Source organism: Gekko japonicus, unplaced genomic scaffold (assembly GCF_001447785.1).
Source record: "Gekko japonicus isolate JY-2015 unplaced genomic scaffold, Gekko_japonicus_V1.1 scaffold2885, whole genome shotgun sequence".
NCBI classification, from domain to species: Eukaryota; Metazoa; Chordata; class Lepidosauria; order Squamata; family Gekkonidae; genus Gekko; species Gekko japonicus.
The window spans coordinates 7,380-24,580 of NW_015172099.1; the positions used below are offsets into that span (position 1 = coordinate 7,380).

The 17,201-nt window shown below is 42.7% G+C and overlaps 1 pseudogene; it reads right to left on the reverse strand.

The window, feature by feature from the left end:
• Positions 1-712: 712 nt before the first annotated feature.
• LOC107118578 lies at positions 713-2,581 on the reverse strand (annotated as a pseudogene).
• Between the last annotated feature and the right edge of the window lie 14,620 nt (positions 2,582-17,201).

Sequence of the window (17,201 nt, forward strand, 5' to 3'; positions counted from 1 at the left end):
GTGCTGGACTTTCTATCGCAACAGCAATTTATTTCCTCTGAGTGGTCCCAATTTGATAAATGGATTTAATTTATTATCTTTATAAATTATTGTTTATGTAAGTGAATTGACATGATATTCTTCTTCATTGAAAACTGTTTTATTTATAATATATCTATGGTTACAAATCAAAATGTATTTAATGATCATACTGTATAACAAGTTTATCGTTAATGGTTATTGGTCTACTCATGTTCATGAGTAGGTATAGTTCATCTTCACGGAACGTATAATTGTTGCAATATAATTTGATGTATTATATTATGGTTCCTATGCTTAAAACATTGTTCAAAACAATAAAAATTACAAATTAACAAAAAAAGGCTCTTCTTAGCCCAACTGGGGTCCTTAACAGAATATCTGCATCATCTCCATATACGAAGACATCTAACGATTCTGCAGTATAGGACAATAAAAGGCCTGGTCATTTAAGCATCTGACCAAGTCATTTATATAAAAGTTAAAGACAGCTTGAGTTCCCTAGACAGACACCAACCACCCATAGAAAAGAACACTAATGGGCTTGGGGATCCCTGGTAGTGGCCTAGATCCTCCAATTTTCCCTACAGGTTCAAAGATGTTCTTGAAGAGTGCTACTGTGATTGAATCTCTTCCCTCATTCTGAACATTCAACAGGCTTCTCCCCTGTGTGAGTTCTTAGATGTTTCTGAACATAGCCACTGCGACTGAATCTCCTCCCACAGTCTGAACATTCAAAAGGCTTCTCCCGTGTGGATTCTTAGATGATTTTGAAGATTGTCACTGCGACTGAATCTCTTCCCACACTCTGAGCATTCAAAAGGCTTCTCCCCTGTGTGGGTTCTTAGATGGGTTTGCAGATGGCTACTCTGACTGAATCTTTTCCCACACTGTGAGCATTCAAAAGGTTTCTCCCCTGTGTGGGTTCTTAGATGTGTTTGAAGAGAGCTACTATCACTGAATCTCTTCCCACACCGTGAGCATTCAAAAGGCTTTTCCCCTGTGTGGGTTCTTAGATGGGTTTGCAGATGTCAGCAAGCTGCCATTCTGTTTTCTGTGACCTCTGTGTACATATTCTTTCCCTGTTGCACCCGGCTTGGTTTCTATCATCCTACTCCTGCGTTGGAATGCAAAAGATAACTGCTGGAGGTTGTGTGGGGGAGAAGATGCTGTAATGCTTGGCTATTGCTTTTCCCATGACTACTGCACCTGTGTTATGTCTAATATCCTGCCTGGTTCCCATGGACTGGGCGCGCAACCGTTCCATTAGCCCGCCAGCGGGAAAGTTATTCATTGGACCTGTATCTCTTTGAAGTTCCTTTATTATGCTTGATCTAACTGTGTATCCCCAGTTCTAACAAAGAACGTGTTTGAGTATGTCGTCAACGCTTTGAAATAAATTTTGCTTTTCTTAAAACGTGGATTTATTCTCGATGCTTGGGGATCCAACAGCAGATGGCTACTCTGACTGAATCTTTTCGCACACTGTGAGCATTCAAAAGGCTTCTCCCCTGTGTGGATTCTTAGATGATTTTGAAGAGTGTCACTTCTACTGAATCTCTTCCCACATTCTGAGCATTCAAAAGGCTTTTCCCCTGTGTGGGTTCTTAGATGTATTTGAAGAGTGCTACTGTCACTGAATCTCTTCCCACACTCTGAGCATTCAAAAGGCTTCTCCCCTGTGTGGGTTCTTAGATGTATTTGAAGAGTGCTACTGTCTCTGAATCCCTTCCCACACTTTGAGCATTCAAAAGGCTTCTCCCCTGTGTGAATTCTTAGATGGGTTTGAAGATTGCTACTGTGACTAAACCTCTTCCCACATTCTGAGCATTGAAAAGGCTTCTCCCCTGTGTGAGTTCTTAGATGTCTGTGAAGAGCCCCACTCTGACTGAACCTCTTCCCACATTCTGAGCATTCAAAAGGCTTCTCCCCTGTGTGGGTTCTTAGATGGGTTTGAAGATGGCCAGTGCAACTGAATCTCTTCCCACATTCTGAGCATTCAAAAGGCTTCTCCCCTGTGTGGGTTCTTTGATGTTCCTGAAGATTGCCACTGCGACTGAATCTCTTCCCACACTCTGAGCATTCAAAAGGCTTCTCCCCTGTGTGGGTTCTTAGATGAATTTGAAGATTGCTGCTGTCACTGAATCTCTTCCCACACTCTGAGCATTCAAAAGGTTTCTCCCCTATGTGGGTTCTTAGATGTGTTTGAAGAGTGCTACTGTCACTGAATCTCTTCCCACACTGTGAGCATTCAAAAGGCTTCTCCCCTGTGTGGATTCTTAGATGGGTTTGCAGATGGCTACTCTGACTGAATCTCTTCCCACACTGTGAGCATTCAAAAGGCTTCTCCCCTGTGTGGGTTCTTAGATGGGTTTGAAGATGGCCAGTGCAACTGAATCTCTTCCCACACTCTGAGCATTTAAAAGACTTCTCCCCTCTGTGGATTTGTTGGTGCACAAGGAGCTGTGATTTGTATTTGAAGTAGTTTTCACACCAGAAACATTTATATGCATTCATTATACTGTGCTTTAGAAAAGGTACATTACGTTTTCCTCCCACAGAGAACATCATTTCACTCCCTGTGCAAATAAATAGCTTCTCTCCTACATGAATCCTTTGGTATTCAACAAGGTTTGATTGCTCTGAGAATCTCTTGCCACAGTCTGAGCGTCTATGAGGTTTCTCTCCTCTTTGTGTCCCTTGATCTCTAAGGAGCTCTGCTCTGTGAATTGTCTTTCCAGACTCCAGCCAGTGATGGGTCTTCTTTCTGCTGTGCATCCATAAATGGACATGATACTGGGATTGGTCTGAAAAGTTCATGCCGTCCGCCAAACACTTGTATGTCTCCACCATAGGAATGACTTCTTGGAAATCCCCCCTTTGGCAAAGAATGGGTTTACCCCTCTTCTGGATGATGTGGCTTCTTTTCTGCCTCTTAGGTTCAACTTGTTTTCTGAAGTTTCCTCTCAAGTCTTCATTCTTGACTTCATCTGGTGATAGAGGATGCCGTTCCTCATCCTCCTCATTCCTCTGATCATCCCCTGCTGGAATAAAGAAAGAGATCCTGTTAGAACCCACACAAGGAGGTCTGATCTGCACCTGAATTTCCATCTGCAATCTAAATATTACAGTGGCTTCTTCCCGCTGTATGCTGAAGTCTACAATAATGTACACTTTAAAAGTACATGAAGCCTCCTGTATGAGAGATGCTTGGTTCCCCAACTGTGTAATTTTTTTTAATATGAAGTAAGGGCCCTTTTTTGACTGAAGCTCTTTCCGCATTGCAGGCAACTGTACAGTTTCTCCCCTAAGGGAATTTGTGTCTGCAAAATGACATTCGTTCTCTGACTGAAGGTTTTGCCAAGGCAACACTTTCCGTTTCCCTGGAGTAGATTCTCTGTTACGATGGAGGCCTTTGTCCCTTCTCTTTTTGATTGACCCTTCTTCTTGGACTGGGATTTCATGGAAACCCCCTCCTCGGCAAGGAATGGACTTATCCCTCCTCTTACCTGCTTGGCTTCCCTCCTGCCTCTGTGGTCCATCTCCGTCTCCAAAGTGTCCTATAGCATCTTCTTTCTTGACTTTTTCCAAAGAGAACCCCTGGAATTCCCCAGCTGTCTCCTCTACATCTGCTGCTGGAATAAAGAAAGAGTCTCAATCATCAACACTGCAAGAAGCCAATGCAGCAGCCTGGCACTGCTCAGGCATGGGTGTGCATTTCTTTTATTAGATCATCTTTCCTCCCAAACTGAGACACTGATCACACCTTTTCCCTGCTGGACCCTCCTGTAGAGCTGTTTTTATATTCTCTCTATCCTTCCTCTCCTCAAACTCCCCATATGTATTTTAAGGGGGAAAGTGGCAAAAAATTGTTCCCCCTGTTATCATTTGACTTACCGTATTTTTTGACATCTGATTCTCTGCACTTGACTATTAAATATAAGAGGTTATCAAGATATCCAGTCCTACAACTGCACTGAGAGTTTCCTTCCAGTTGTCAACATAGCCTGGAGCAGCTGGTTTTCAGCCTACCCCAAAATACATATTTTCTCGGGGGGGGGGGGGGCCAGGGGCTCAGCATCCATGTGAACCCCACAGTTCAAAGGGGGCCCCCATGGATTTTGGAAAAGGTGCCGTTTCTTGGAGGGGGCAGGTAATGACAGATGAGAAAACCAGCCTTGCAGTGTAGGGGCACCTTTCTCAAAGTCAGAGCCATTTTTTTGCAATTTCTGAACAGTTCTCTGCACCTTACCTGAACCCCTCTACTGTCTAAAGCACAGCCATTTTGGAATCATCCAGGCAGTTCTGCCTTTTCTAGAAGCACAGAATCAGCCAGTCTCTCCAGAAAGAAGTATTTTTTATTGTCAGCAAGAGAGAGCCAGAAGACTGATTATCAGGCCTCAAGGTCATCAACTTCTTACAGTAGAGTAAGGCCCTCTGGAAGACCGCCCCAGAAGAACACGCAGTGTCAAAAAGTCCAGATAAGACCCCAGAAGAGTCTGTCCTGCTCCATCCTCCCAAAACACCTGAAGGATGCAGTGACCACACAGCAAGCATGCAGTTATCCAGGTGTTCAGCATGACCAGGGTGATGACCTCTAAACGTGGGGAAGTTAGTCTGTCAGATCCTTAAGGGCTCTGGACACACACGACCCAATCAGTTAAACAAGTATAAAGCCAACAGTCGTGATAGTCTGACCCACAAATCAAACAGTCATAAGACTTATAAAGAATGCTATTTATGTATTGCAATCTAAAGCACTACAACATGATAGTGCTTTAGATTGCAATACATAAATAGCATTCTTTATAAGTCTTATGACTGTTTGATTTGTGGGTCAGACCATCATGACTGTTGGCTTTATACTTGTTTAATAGATCCTTAAGAGCAGCAGAGTGTTCTCATAGCTGTCAACCCTCTTCCCTGGGGACAAGGGAAGATAGTGCTAGCAGGCCTTGGAGAAACTCCGGCATCAGGGCACGCTGAGTGGACAGGTATTCCTGGCTTTTCTATGCGGGATTCTGCTTTTCTTTGGCAGATGGTTTCCTGCCTCAAGGGGCTGGAAGGGACTTTGCCTTTGGGTAGGAGTTGGTCGCCTCCCTCTTGGGGAGACGGAAGGTGGCTACAGTGCTTTCTCTATCTTGTTGTGGCTGAAACAAACTGTGCTTCAACTGAGAACCTGACTCTGTCTTTACTGGGCTGACAGTTTCAGTGGGAATCTCTTCAAGAACACACGATACCGCTCTCTTGGGGTGAGGACTGACTCCTGTCACCACAATAGAGGGTGCTGTGTGATCTGGTGGAAGCCACTTGCCCTTGGGTGGCGGTGTTAACTCGTGGGACTACACTCCGCAGGCCACCGTTGCAAGGTAGAACAGCTCCAAATAAAACACTCAAACCCATTTCCACTTAATAGTAAGGCCTGAAGGCATCCAGGGAACCACTGTAGGAATGGCTTGGGTGAGGGCCACCACACTGGCCGTGCTGAACCATCCTTTTCACTGCCACCCCAACTCCTTGAGGCCCCCAGTTGGGGGGGAGGTAGCCAAGCAGTCCTCACAGCCACACACTGCTATTCAATAGTTTGATTCATGCATCATCCCAAGGGCAGCAATTTTCCCCTTTGGCACCTATGAAAGATCCTTACCCAGAGAGGCCACGCTCCTGTAGTTCTCCAGCATGACGTCCCTGTAGAGAGCTCTTTGGCCTGGAGCCAGCAATGCCCACTCGGCCTCGGCGAAATACACGGCCACCTCCTCAAAGGAAAAGGGAGACTGAAAGGAACAGCAGATTCTCTCGTCAGAGATCAGTCCAGGCAGAGACTACACTCTCCACGGGGGCATTCTGGGAGGGTGCAGGATGTAGAGTTTGGCATGCGTAATGAGAGTGGGGTTCAGAGCCTGTCTCTCCTTGGTCAGCAGGACCAAAAGCCTCCTTGAGAAAGTGGACCTGAGTATCCCCCAATCTTCCCCCCCTACCTGGACCAAAGGTGGAGCAGCCATTTCCACTCCTCTGAAAAGACAACAGGTTGACAACATCTCTTCACTGCCTGCAAGGGAGACAAAATTGGAAGGATATATGTTAACCTCAAGTTCCTATTTTATTTGCTTCTTTGAATTCTGCTTCACGCATTCCTGTTCCCAGGGTTGTGACACCTTGTCTTCTTTACACTCAAGAATATTTGTAATGATGGAGGACGCGTGGGCGACGCGGCGTGTGCAGCTGCAAGGGAGAAGTGCTCCCGAGCAGCTGACTGTTTCTCAGCAATTAAAGGGTCTCTGAACTCTCAGAGACCACCGCCTTGCCTCGGGGGAGAGGTGAGAGGTTCAAGGAGCTTGAAGCGGAGGCCCGGCAGGAATGGCAGCCTGCTGAGAGGCTAACCGCTCGCTCTGAAGGGGGCTGAGGAGTGGCGTCCATTAAATGGACAGAGCTGTTGACAACGCCAACGCCAAGAGACGGATGGTCGCTTTGAACTTAAGCACAAAACTGTGAGTTAAAGGAACTTTGCTACATTTCAAACAAGAACTTGAGCAAATAACAGACCCCCGGGCAGATGATTTTCCTCCCTAATGTTTTTAATTTATAATTTTTATTGATTTTCAAAAGGTTACAATCAATTTCAAATTAGATTAAAAAAAACCATTGTATAACATTTAAATAACAGAGCTAATATAGAACAGGGTCCAACATGTAACTCAGTTTGGTTCAGATGGTTGAGAATTACAAATTACAATAACATTAGAAATCGTATGAATATTTGGCAACTTGGTAAGAATGCTAATTAACATAACTTGAGATTTCTAGTAGAATGATAGAGTCAAATTGACTTTTTAGTTAAATAGCATTATTTTGTATTTCGCATGTGCTATAGTCTCCCAGTCAAACTTGTCGATATCAATATTGTCCAAGATTGGGGACCAAATACTGAGAGGGTTATAAAATTCACATTCTGTCTGATGTGTCGAGTCGTAGATCGAATATTTTTCCAGCATAAAAATGTCCCATGTTTTATGTATCCATTGTGTTATCGTTGGTGGTTTAGGATTTTTCCACTTTTGGGCGATAACGATTTTGGCTGTTGATATCAATATGTTTATTAATCTTCTTGTCTTTTCAGGTGGTTTATCCGACGGCCATTTGTGGAGAAGCAGCAACTCAGGACTAAGAGGTAAATTGTGACCGGTAAGTTTTTTGATGTGTTGGATTATTAGCGTCCAGAAATGTTGAATCACTGTGCAGGACCACCAATTATGTATGTATGTGGCTTTCCCCCTACAGTTTTTCCAACAGTAAGGAGTTATTGTGGGAATGATGTGTGTTAGCCTTGATGGAGTTAAATACCATCTCGAGGTAACTTTGGAGTATTGGCAAAAAGGGAGGACGTCATTAATTCAACAGTGCTCTGACATTGCAGAGGGGGAGTTGGAGTGTATAGGCATCTAAATGTCAATGGATATTTAGGCTTGTTGTTAGGAGAAAAAGTTTATTCTGAAAGACGGGGACTGTTAATAAAAGCAATTGGGTGTTGAATCTCCCTGCAAGCTGCTTTCTAGAATAACGGCTGATTTCTATACATGAACTGAGAGGTGCCTGGACTTTCTTTTTTAACCCCCCCCCATCTAGTTGCTTTAAAATGAGTGCAGTGGCTGAGAAATAGCTTTGACTTGCTATGAGTAGCTGTGACCTTGAAACACTGTTGAACATTGCTGAACTTCTGGGAGTGAAGCCATAAATTTAGTCATAAGAATTTTCTGGGAGCAAAGCCGAAGAAAATCTGGCTGACAAGAAAAAGTAAACAAATGACCAGAATTGGGTTTGTTTAAAGAACAAAAAAGAGAACTTAAAACTGGCAAAAGAAGAAAGCAGAGAGGGTCACAGCGAACTCTGTTAAAGCTCAGAGGAAGGTAATAAAATGGCATCCATCAAGGGAGCACAAGAAAAAACCTCACATGCGTCCCCAGGAAGTCGGGTCACAGTTAATAAACTGACAGGTCCAGTGCAGAAAAGAGATGAAATCTACGATCTCAGAAGAGATGGCCGGGGTGAGAGGCCAACTGGACTTGGTTTTGCAGCAAATGGCACAACAATCTCAACAGATGATGCAACTTGCAGAACAGTTTACTAGCAGCATGCAGGCAATACAAGGACAAATGGGAGTACATTCAAAGGAGATTGAAGAACTTAAAAAAACCACCCAGAAGACTGAGAAGAGGACCAAAATAGTAGAAAAGGACATGCAAGAGATGGAAATCAAGCAAATAGAATATGAAAGAGAATTAATACAAATGGAAAGAGCGAGCTATATACTTAGATTTCAAAATATCCCAGAAGAAGATGGAGAAAATATATTGGAGAAGATGGCACAGATGATAGCGAAATTTCTGGGAGTGGAGGAAAAGGAATTGATACAAGAAATTGAACAAGTCTATAGGCAGAACAGCGTATGCGAGATGAATGAAAGTCCCAAGAGAAGTGCAAGTTCAATTCTCCAAAAGAACAATACGGGACAGGATACTGATCGAAGCAAAAACAAGTACATTGAAATACCAAGAAACAGAAATAAGGATTCTGAAGGAAATACCTTGGAGAGTTCGGGAGAAAAGAAGAGATTATAACAAATTATCAGAAGTACTGAGAAGAAATAAAGTTCAATACAGATGGCTTACACCCGAAGGTTTAACTTTTACATTTCCAGTACTGGATTACATCAATTTTCAAAGCAGAGGACTTTCTCAGAAAATTTGGAGAGGAGCTGGGATGGGCAGAAGGAGAAGAGGAAGAGGAAAAAGAGAGAAAAGGAGGAGAAGAAGGAAGGAGGGAAGAAAGCGGAAGGGGTGGAGGTGGCTGTAAGACCTAAGGATAGAAGAACACGAATACCCGGACGGGAATCCCCAACTGGAACGCGTCAATGGCATAAGCAAATAGGATATCAACAGGGCAATAAGAAAAATGGATAGGGGAGAAATCAAAATACTTTCAGTGAACGTGAATGGCTTAAATGGACCACAGAAAAGGCGAAGAAGTTTTCATCAGTTGGGAAAGCAGAAATTGGATATAATTGGATTACAAGAAACGCATCTACGGGAAAAAGATGAGAGATTGATTCAAAGTAAAAAATTGGGAAAAGTTTTTCTGGCATCAGATAAGAGAGAAAATAAAAGGGGAGTGGCATTATTTGTAAAAGAAAATTTATTTCCAGAAAAGGTATTTGCGTCAGAAGATGGTAGAATTATTATAGTAGAAATTCAAAATCAGGACAAGAAAATACTGATAGTAAATATTTACGCACCAAATCAAGAACAGGAGAAATTTTACAAGAAATTGCATGAAGCTATTGCAGAACAGGACTATCAAAATATGTGCATTATGGGAGATTTTAATGCAATTAGTGATAAAGATAAAGATAAATGTACGGGAGACAAGAGAAGGAAAAGGAAAACGGGAATGCCAAAAGCATTGACCCAAATGTTGTTAGAATTGAATTTAGTGGATGCATGGAGAATAAGAAACTTCTCTGCTAAACAATTTACCTATTACTCAGCAAGACATGATACATGGTCTAGAATAGACATGATTTGGATATCAACGCTATTAGTAAAAGACCTGAAGGAGGCAGAGATACAGGCAGGAACATTCACGGATCATAAACCGGTGTATATGGAATTCCAAATTACAAGAAATAGAACTAGATGGACCATGAATACAAGGTTATTGAGAAATGATAAGTTTGTGACTGAAATGAAAGAAGAACTGAAACAATTTTTTTATTGAAAATAAAAAGCAAGAAACATCTCTGAAAGTTATCTAGGATGCAATGAAAGCATTTTCAAGAGGCAGGCTAATAAAGGAAGCATCTAAAATCAACAGGCAAAGGAGAAAAGAATATGAGGATTTGCAGAAAAGTATAAAACAACAGGAAGAGATAATGATGCTTAAAGTGGACAAAGAAGAAGAGAGTAAAAGACTTAAAATATTACAACATCAAATGAACTGCCTACTGAAGGAAGAACTGGCAAAGAAGTTGTTTTTTGCTAAACAAAATTATTTTGAAAACGCAAACAAGCCTACAAGATGATTGGCCTACAAAATTAATTAGCAAAGAGAAAAAACATTCATCAAAGTCTTGAAGAAAGGAGGGAAGGAAATACACAGAAAGGAAGAAATTAAAAAAGCAATGGAAGAATATTATAAAACTCTATATAGAGGAATAGCAGTGGATAAAGGAAATGTCAAAGATTACCTGAAAACCCACCAACTACCAAAAATAACAGAAGAAAGGAAGAAATTAAAAAAGCAATGGAAGAATATTATAAAACTCTATATAGAGGAATAGCAGTGGATAAAGGAAATGTCAAAGATTACCTGAAAACCCACCAACTACCAAAAATAACAGAAACCCAAAGAAAAATTTTAAACCAAAAGGTCACAATGATGGAAGTGGTGGAGGCAATTAAGAGACAGAATAGAGGCAAATCACCGGGACCAGATGGACTTCCAATTGAATTTTATGTTATCTTTGAAGAACAATTGGCTCTAACTTTTAAAGATATATGCAACTCAGCAAGAGAACAAGGCGAGGTACCGGATTCATGGAAAGAGGCATATATTTCATTGATACATAAACAAAACACAGATGAAAAATTATAGCGATATCTCTACTGAATGTGGATTATGAAATATTTGCCTCTATATTGGCACAGAGACTCAAAAAACTATGGTGGAGATTATAAATTTAGATCAATCGGGATTCCTTCCCAAAAGGCAAATGAAAAACAACTTGTGAATCTTGATGAACGTACTAGAGTATTATGAAGTTCATTGTGAAAAACAGATGGCTGTAGTATTCCTGGATGCAGAGAAAGCGTTTGATAATGTTAACTGGATTTTCATGACAGAAGTGCTTCAGATGTTAGAGATGGGAGAAAACTTTACTAATATGATCCATTCAATATACAAAGAGCAAAAGGCAAAAGTGATTGTAAATGGAGAACTAACGAACTATATTGAAATACAAAAAGGCACAAGACAAGTTTGCCCATTATCTCCATTGCTATTCATTATGGTTTTAGAAGTGTTAAATGAAACTATTAGAAAAGAAAACAGAATAAGAGGTCTACATTTAAAGAAAGAACAGTGGGAGGGCTTCTAATGTCCTGGCCTTACTGGTGGACCTCCTGATGGCACTGGTATTTCTGTCCACTGTGTGATACAGAGTGTTGGACTGGATGGGCCTTTGACCTGATCCAACATTGCCGTCTCTTATGTTCTTATGAGATTATTAAGAAAAATATGATTGCATGGATTCAGAATTGTGAATTGTTATATTGTGAATTTAGAAGATTGGGAGCAAATATGGATGAAAAATGTTAACATGACTAATGCTGTTGCTTATAAAGAAAATATGTATAAGATGTTTTATAGATGGTATGTTACTCCAGATAGGTTAGCAAAGCAAAGCAGCAATTGTTCAGATAAATGTTGAAAGTGTAAAAATAATATAGGCACATTTTATTATATGTGGTGGTTATGTGATATTTTGAAATTTTTTTGGAAATGGGTACATTGTATAATGGAAAAAATAGTAAGATGTAACATTCCCTTTACCCCAGAATTGCTATTGTTAAATATTTTTCCAAAAGAAGTTGAGGAAACGTATAGATACCTAATTGTATACATGTCAACGGCGGCAAGGATACTATATGCCAAATACTGGAAGAATCAAGAAACACCAACTAAACAAGAATATATTAATAAACTTTTAGAAGTGGCGGAAATAGACAAACTAACTATGGAAATGAGAGGTACGAAGAAATGGACGTTTAAAAAAAACCTGGAAGAGGCTATATGATAGGTATAATGTGAATGGAGTTAAAGATTAAGCTGATATGGCAAAAGTAATATTTGAGTATGTAGTAATACATAATAATGGAATTAGAGAATATTACCAAATGTTAGAGAATAATGAAGCGATGGATTAGGTGTAGTAATAAACTGTAATAAGTCTCTTGGTTTATATGTTGTTTGTTGTAGTTGTCTATGTTTATGTTTAGGAATATAAGAAAACAATAAATGTGTACCTTCGGGTACTTAAAAAAGAAGAATATTTGTAATGACTCTTAGTGAGGTGTCGGAGAGGTGGAAGAGAAGCACCAGGTACCCATGAGCCTCGGCATAAATGCTGCCAACACTTCTGTGAGACTTGAAAGGTGCCCTGTGCACCCTGGAGCTCCAAAGGCTGCAGCATCCCTGCTGGAAAAGACCAAAAGCCCAGGCCTGCCATTCTCCTGCCTGCTGGGGCCTCCCACCCATCCTCGAGTCCGGACTGGCAGGAGAAAAAGAGGGGACGGAAATCCTGTTGCATGACACATCGCAATCACATCTGGCCCAAAACCCAGATTATTTTTTTTAGTGCATCAGCCAAGGTTCTGGAAACTCTGGGTACCACCAATGGGTTTCCAAGACGCCTGCTGATGCTCAGACTTCACATCCAGATATTCAGTGAGATAAGACATAGACATGACATACAACCAACTTAGAAGGAACAAAACCTCTATTTTTAATTATATGCAAAAGATTTATACAAAAATACAAGGTGGAACATAGAAAAGAAATAACTTAATATTGTATGAGGTATTTAAACAGACAATTTAATGATGTAACGGTAACCCCATATCTATCTATGTATGTTTGTTAGTGTCATGTTTGTCGTCTATAAAAATAAAAGTGTGTGTGTGTGGGGGGGGGGAAATGACACCACAACCAACCCAAGCTCCACACTCAGGCCATGGCCTGGCATCCCTGATCCAGTACCCTCCCTCTCACTGTGGCCTGCCAGATGCCCCAGGAAAGCCTTTAGGCAAGGGCACAGAACCCAAATTATTGCCCCTTGCAATGGGGTTTCGGAGGTATGCTGTCCCAGAATATGGGGGGTGGGTGGGTTGTAAAGTGCTGTGAAGTCACAGCTGACTTATAGTGACCCTAGAAGTTATTCAAGGTGAGAGACCTTCGGAGTTGGTCTGCCATTTCCTGCCTCTGCATAGCAACCCTGGACTTCTTTGGTGGTCTCCTGTGTGAGAACCAACCAGGGCTGACCCTGCTGAGCTTCTGAGATCCGAGGAGACTGGGCGACCCTCGGCCATCCAGGTCTGGGGAATGTGGACGTTCCATTGATTCACCATCTGTGTTCCCTCTAAGCTGAGTTAGTGTGAGCTAGCTCACAGTTTTTTAGCTTCCGGCTCACACATTTTTGTCTTCGCTCAGGAAGGATGGCTCCATAGCAAACTAATTTATGCAGTAGCCAGATCACTCACTCACAACTTTAATGCCAGTAGCTCACAAAGTAGATTTTTTCCTCACAAGACTCCACAGCTTAGAGGGAACATTGTTCACCATGGCTAACAGAAGCACCCAGATTTCTCTTCCTTTCCTTTCCTGAGCCACCTTGAGACATTCTAATGGAAGGAAGGGGAGAGAGCATATTTTAATTAATGTAAATAAGAATGAAATTGGCCTTCATAAATCTCTCTATTCCCCTTTCAAGCGGCCATCACAACATCCTATGGCACTCTGTTTGAGAACTCCATTCTATGTAGTCTATGCATTCCCCTTTTCTCCTGTCCTGAACCTTCTGCCCAACAACTTGACTAGGTCCCCCAATCCCATCTGGGCAGGAGGCACCCTTACCACTTGACAGGGCATCTTGGGCATCCTCCTGGGCCTGTGTCCTTGGACTTTCCTCTGACGGAGCTCCTTCTGCCTCAGAGAGCTTCGCTTCCATCTTCACAGATCGTTCCCACATCTGAAACAAGAGCCAGGTAAGAGGAGGAATGGAAATATCTAGAGATAGAAATATTGAAGAAAAGATGGGAAGAAAACACTGAGGAAATATACTAAGGAGATAAAAAATCTTTTGAAGAACCAACAGTTTTAGAAAGTAAAGGAAAACTGCACTGAGAGCAGTTGGGAGAAACAGATCACCAGGGGTAGATGGGATATGAATAGAACTATTCCAAGGCACAGAAAACGCTTTCAAAATCTTAACAAGAATATGCTAACAGAAATGGAAAACACAAGAATGGCCCACAGTCTGGAAACACTCACTTTACACTTCAAGAAAAGTAGACATCAAAGACTGCAGCAACTACTGGACTGCATTAGTTTCTCATGGGAGTAAAGTGATACTCAAAATCTTACAACAAAGACTTACCATACATGGAATGAGAAATGCCAGGTGCTGAAGCTGGATTCAGAAAAGGACAAGGTACTTGAGATCATATTGCAAATTTAGGTCGGTTATTGGAGCACACGAGAGAATTTTAGAAGAAAACCATTTTGTGTTTCATAGATTACAGCAAAGATTTGGACTATGTGCATCATGAGAAGCTATGGCTGGTTTTAAAAGAAATGAGTCTGCCAAAACTGGTTGCACTGATGCGCAACCTGTACTCTGAGCAAGAGGCCACTGTTAGGACAGAAGATGGAGAAACAGAATGGTTTCCAAACTGGCAAAGGTGTCAGATCACGATGTATTTTATCTCCCCTTCTCTTCAATGTATATGCAGAACGTTTCATAAGGAAAGGATTCGGTTTAGACGAAGGAGGAGTGAAAGCTGGCAGAAGGAACAATAACTGTTTGAGATATGCAGTTGACACCACCGTACTGGCAGAGAATAGTGAAGTCTTGAAAGAACTACCAATGTAGGTTAAAGCAGGAAGTGCGAAAGCACGATTACAGCTGAACATCATGAAGACAAAAGTAATTAGTCTGGAATTTCAAAACATTTAGGGTTAATTATGAGGAATTTGAAATTGCTCAAGACTTTCTGTTCCTTGGCTCCATTGTCAACCAAACGGGAGACGGCAAGCAAGAAATCAGGAGACTGAGGCTGGGAAGGGCAGCCAAGAAGCAGCTAGAAAAAATGCTCCCGTGTAAGGATGTGTCACGGGTGACCAAGATAGAGTTAATTCATGCCATCATAGTTCCATTACTACATGTGGGGGGGGGGGAAGAGGAGGATGAGGAGGAGAAGAATTGGATATATACCCTGCCCTTTACTCAGAGTCTGAGAGCAGCTTACAATCTCCTTCCCTTCCTCTCCCCACAACAGACACCCCGTGAGGTAGATGGGGCTGAGAGAGATCTGAGAAAACTGCTCTTGAGAGAACAACCACTGACCCAAGGCCACCCAGTGGCTGCATGTCGAGGCGTGGGGAAACAAATGCAGTTCTCCAGCTTAGAGTCCGCTGCTCTTAACTACTACACCAAATGGGCTCCTAGTTGTGGGACTGAAGGAGAGTTTTTATGGCTACTGTGGACCACCAAAAATACAAATCAGGAAGGAAAAGAAGAAGACCAAACATGGGATGGATTGACTCAATCAAGGAAGCTATGGCCCTCAGTTTGCAAGAGCCAAGGAAGGCTGTTAACAACAGGACATTTTGGAGGACATTAATTCATAGGGTCGCTACGAGTTGGAAGCAGAAATATCTGACAGGAAGCCTTAGGATAAGGTCACTGCTTTAACTGAGTGAATGAACACCCCTCACCTGCTCTGCCTGCCTCTTCTCCTCTGCCTGACTCAGGAGGAAACCTTCGGCCAGGGCCACCGCCTGGGAACTGGTCTCCGGCCCACATCCTCTGACCCAGCACTGCATGTCCTGGGGCAGGATGGCCAGGAACTGCTCCAGGATCACCAGGTCCAGGATCTGCCTCTTGGTGTTCCTCTCTGGCTGCAGCCAGTGGTTGCAAAGTCTATGGAGCTGGCTGCAAACCTCTCGGGGCCCATTAGCTTCATGGTAACAGAACTGCTGGAAGTGTTGGCTGCGTATATCTGTGCTCACAGTGTCTTCAGCCAAGATCTCTGGCACAGCTCTTTCCCAAAATCTAGCAGCACTCCCTGCTGGGATGGGATGGGGACCTTTCCTCGATCTCTTGCCAATTCCAAGGCCTTCTAAATTGTCCTCTTCCATCTCCTTCTCCTTTGTCTTGACGTGTTTGACTGTGGAAGGACACTCTTATTCACTTGCCTGTGAAGAAGGAAAGATATCCAAAACGCAGAACGAAACCAAAAGAGAACTGTGTTATGTCAGTGACCCTGGTCCAGAGAGACCTGAGTGGATCAGAAGAAGTGTCCGTGTTGTAGTTTGCGGGTCTGGATTAACGCCATGGGTTATATTAAGTATCAAGCTTTTTATGTTATGCTTGTTTAGTCCTTCAGGAAAGAAAAACATCTCTATTGAGCTGTTTAAAAATCTGTCGTGGATCTGATGACCTTGGCCTCCAGTCCCTGGGGACCAGGGTGTTTAGTGGGTGCAGGTAAACTGGAGCCCAGGACAAAGCGACTGGGAAGGGCTTAACCACTGCAAATAGCTCTTCAATAGGCCGGAAGGGCTGGGCAAGAGGTCTGCCCAAGCAGCCAGCAGAGGGGAAGGGGCAGAGGGGCCTGCCCAGGCCAGGACACACAGGGGCTACTGGGGGGCAAACAGGAGCAGGAAAAGGAGGCAGGGATGGGGCAGAGGTCCTCAACTGCTTCCTGGCTGCTGTGGTTCAATGGCTGAGAGTGAACAAATTGAAACTGAACTGCCACAGTCACCTGGACACTAGCCTAGGTCAATGCCATGTATGTTACATAAAACCAATTCAGAAACTCCAGCTGAACGCCAGAGGTCAGCTACTATTAGGAGCTGTATGAATTACTGGCCTTCTGCAGTCCGTCCTCTGGCTGGCCTGGACAGGGGCCTTCTCTGTTCTGGCCCCCATGAAGGGTCTGCCTGAGGGGGTCAGGAAGGCCCCCACTCGCCTGCCTCTCCACAGACTAAGCAAAACTGGATTATCCAAGAGGACTTTTGTAAGCAAGGAATAGGGTGGCATTGGAGAAAAGGCTTCACAAGATTACTTGGGGACATCTTTAGGGCACGGGGGTCTGAATGACTGTGTTTAGTTTGCTGTAGGTAGGATCCTCCAATGCCACGTTAACATTGATGCTTTCCTTCAACACTGTTTCTCAAGATTTCTGGCCGGTTCGCCAACTCAAAATACTATGACATCGTTTATTGAATGTATGGGTTGTATAGCGTCCCACTAAAGGACAGACTATCATTAATGAAGATAAATAAAATAATGTCAATAACCTAACCTCCCCCCCCCCCCCCCAAACTGCAGCGGGGGGGAAAGTACGGGCACA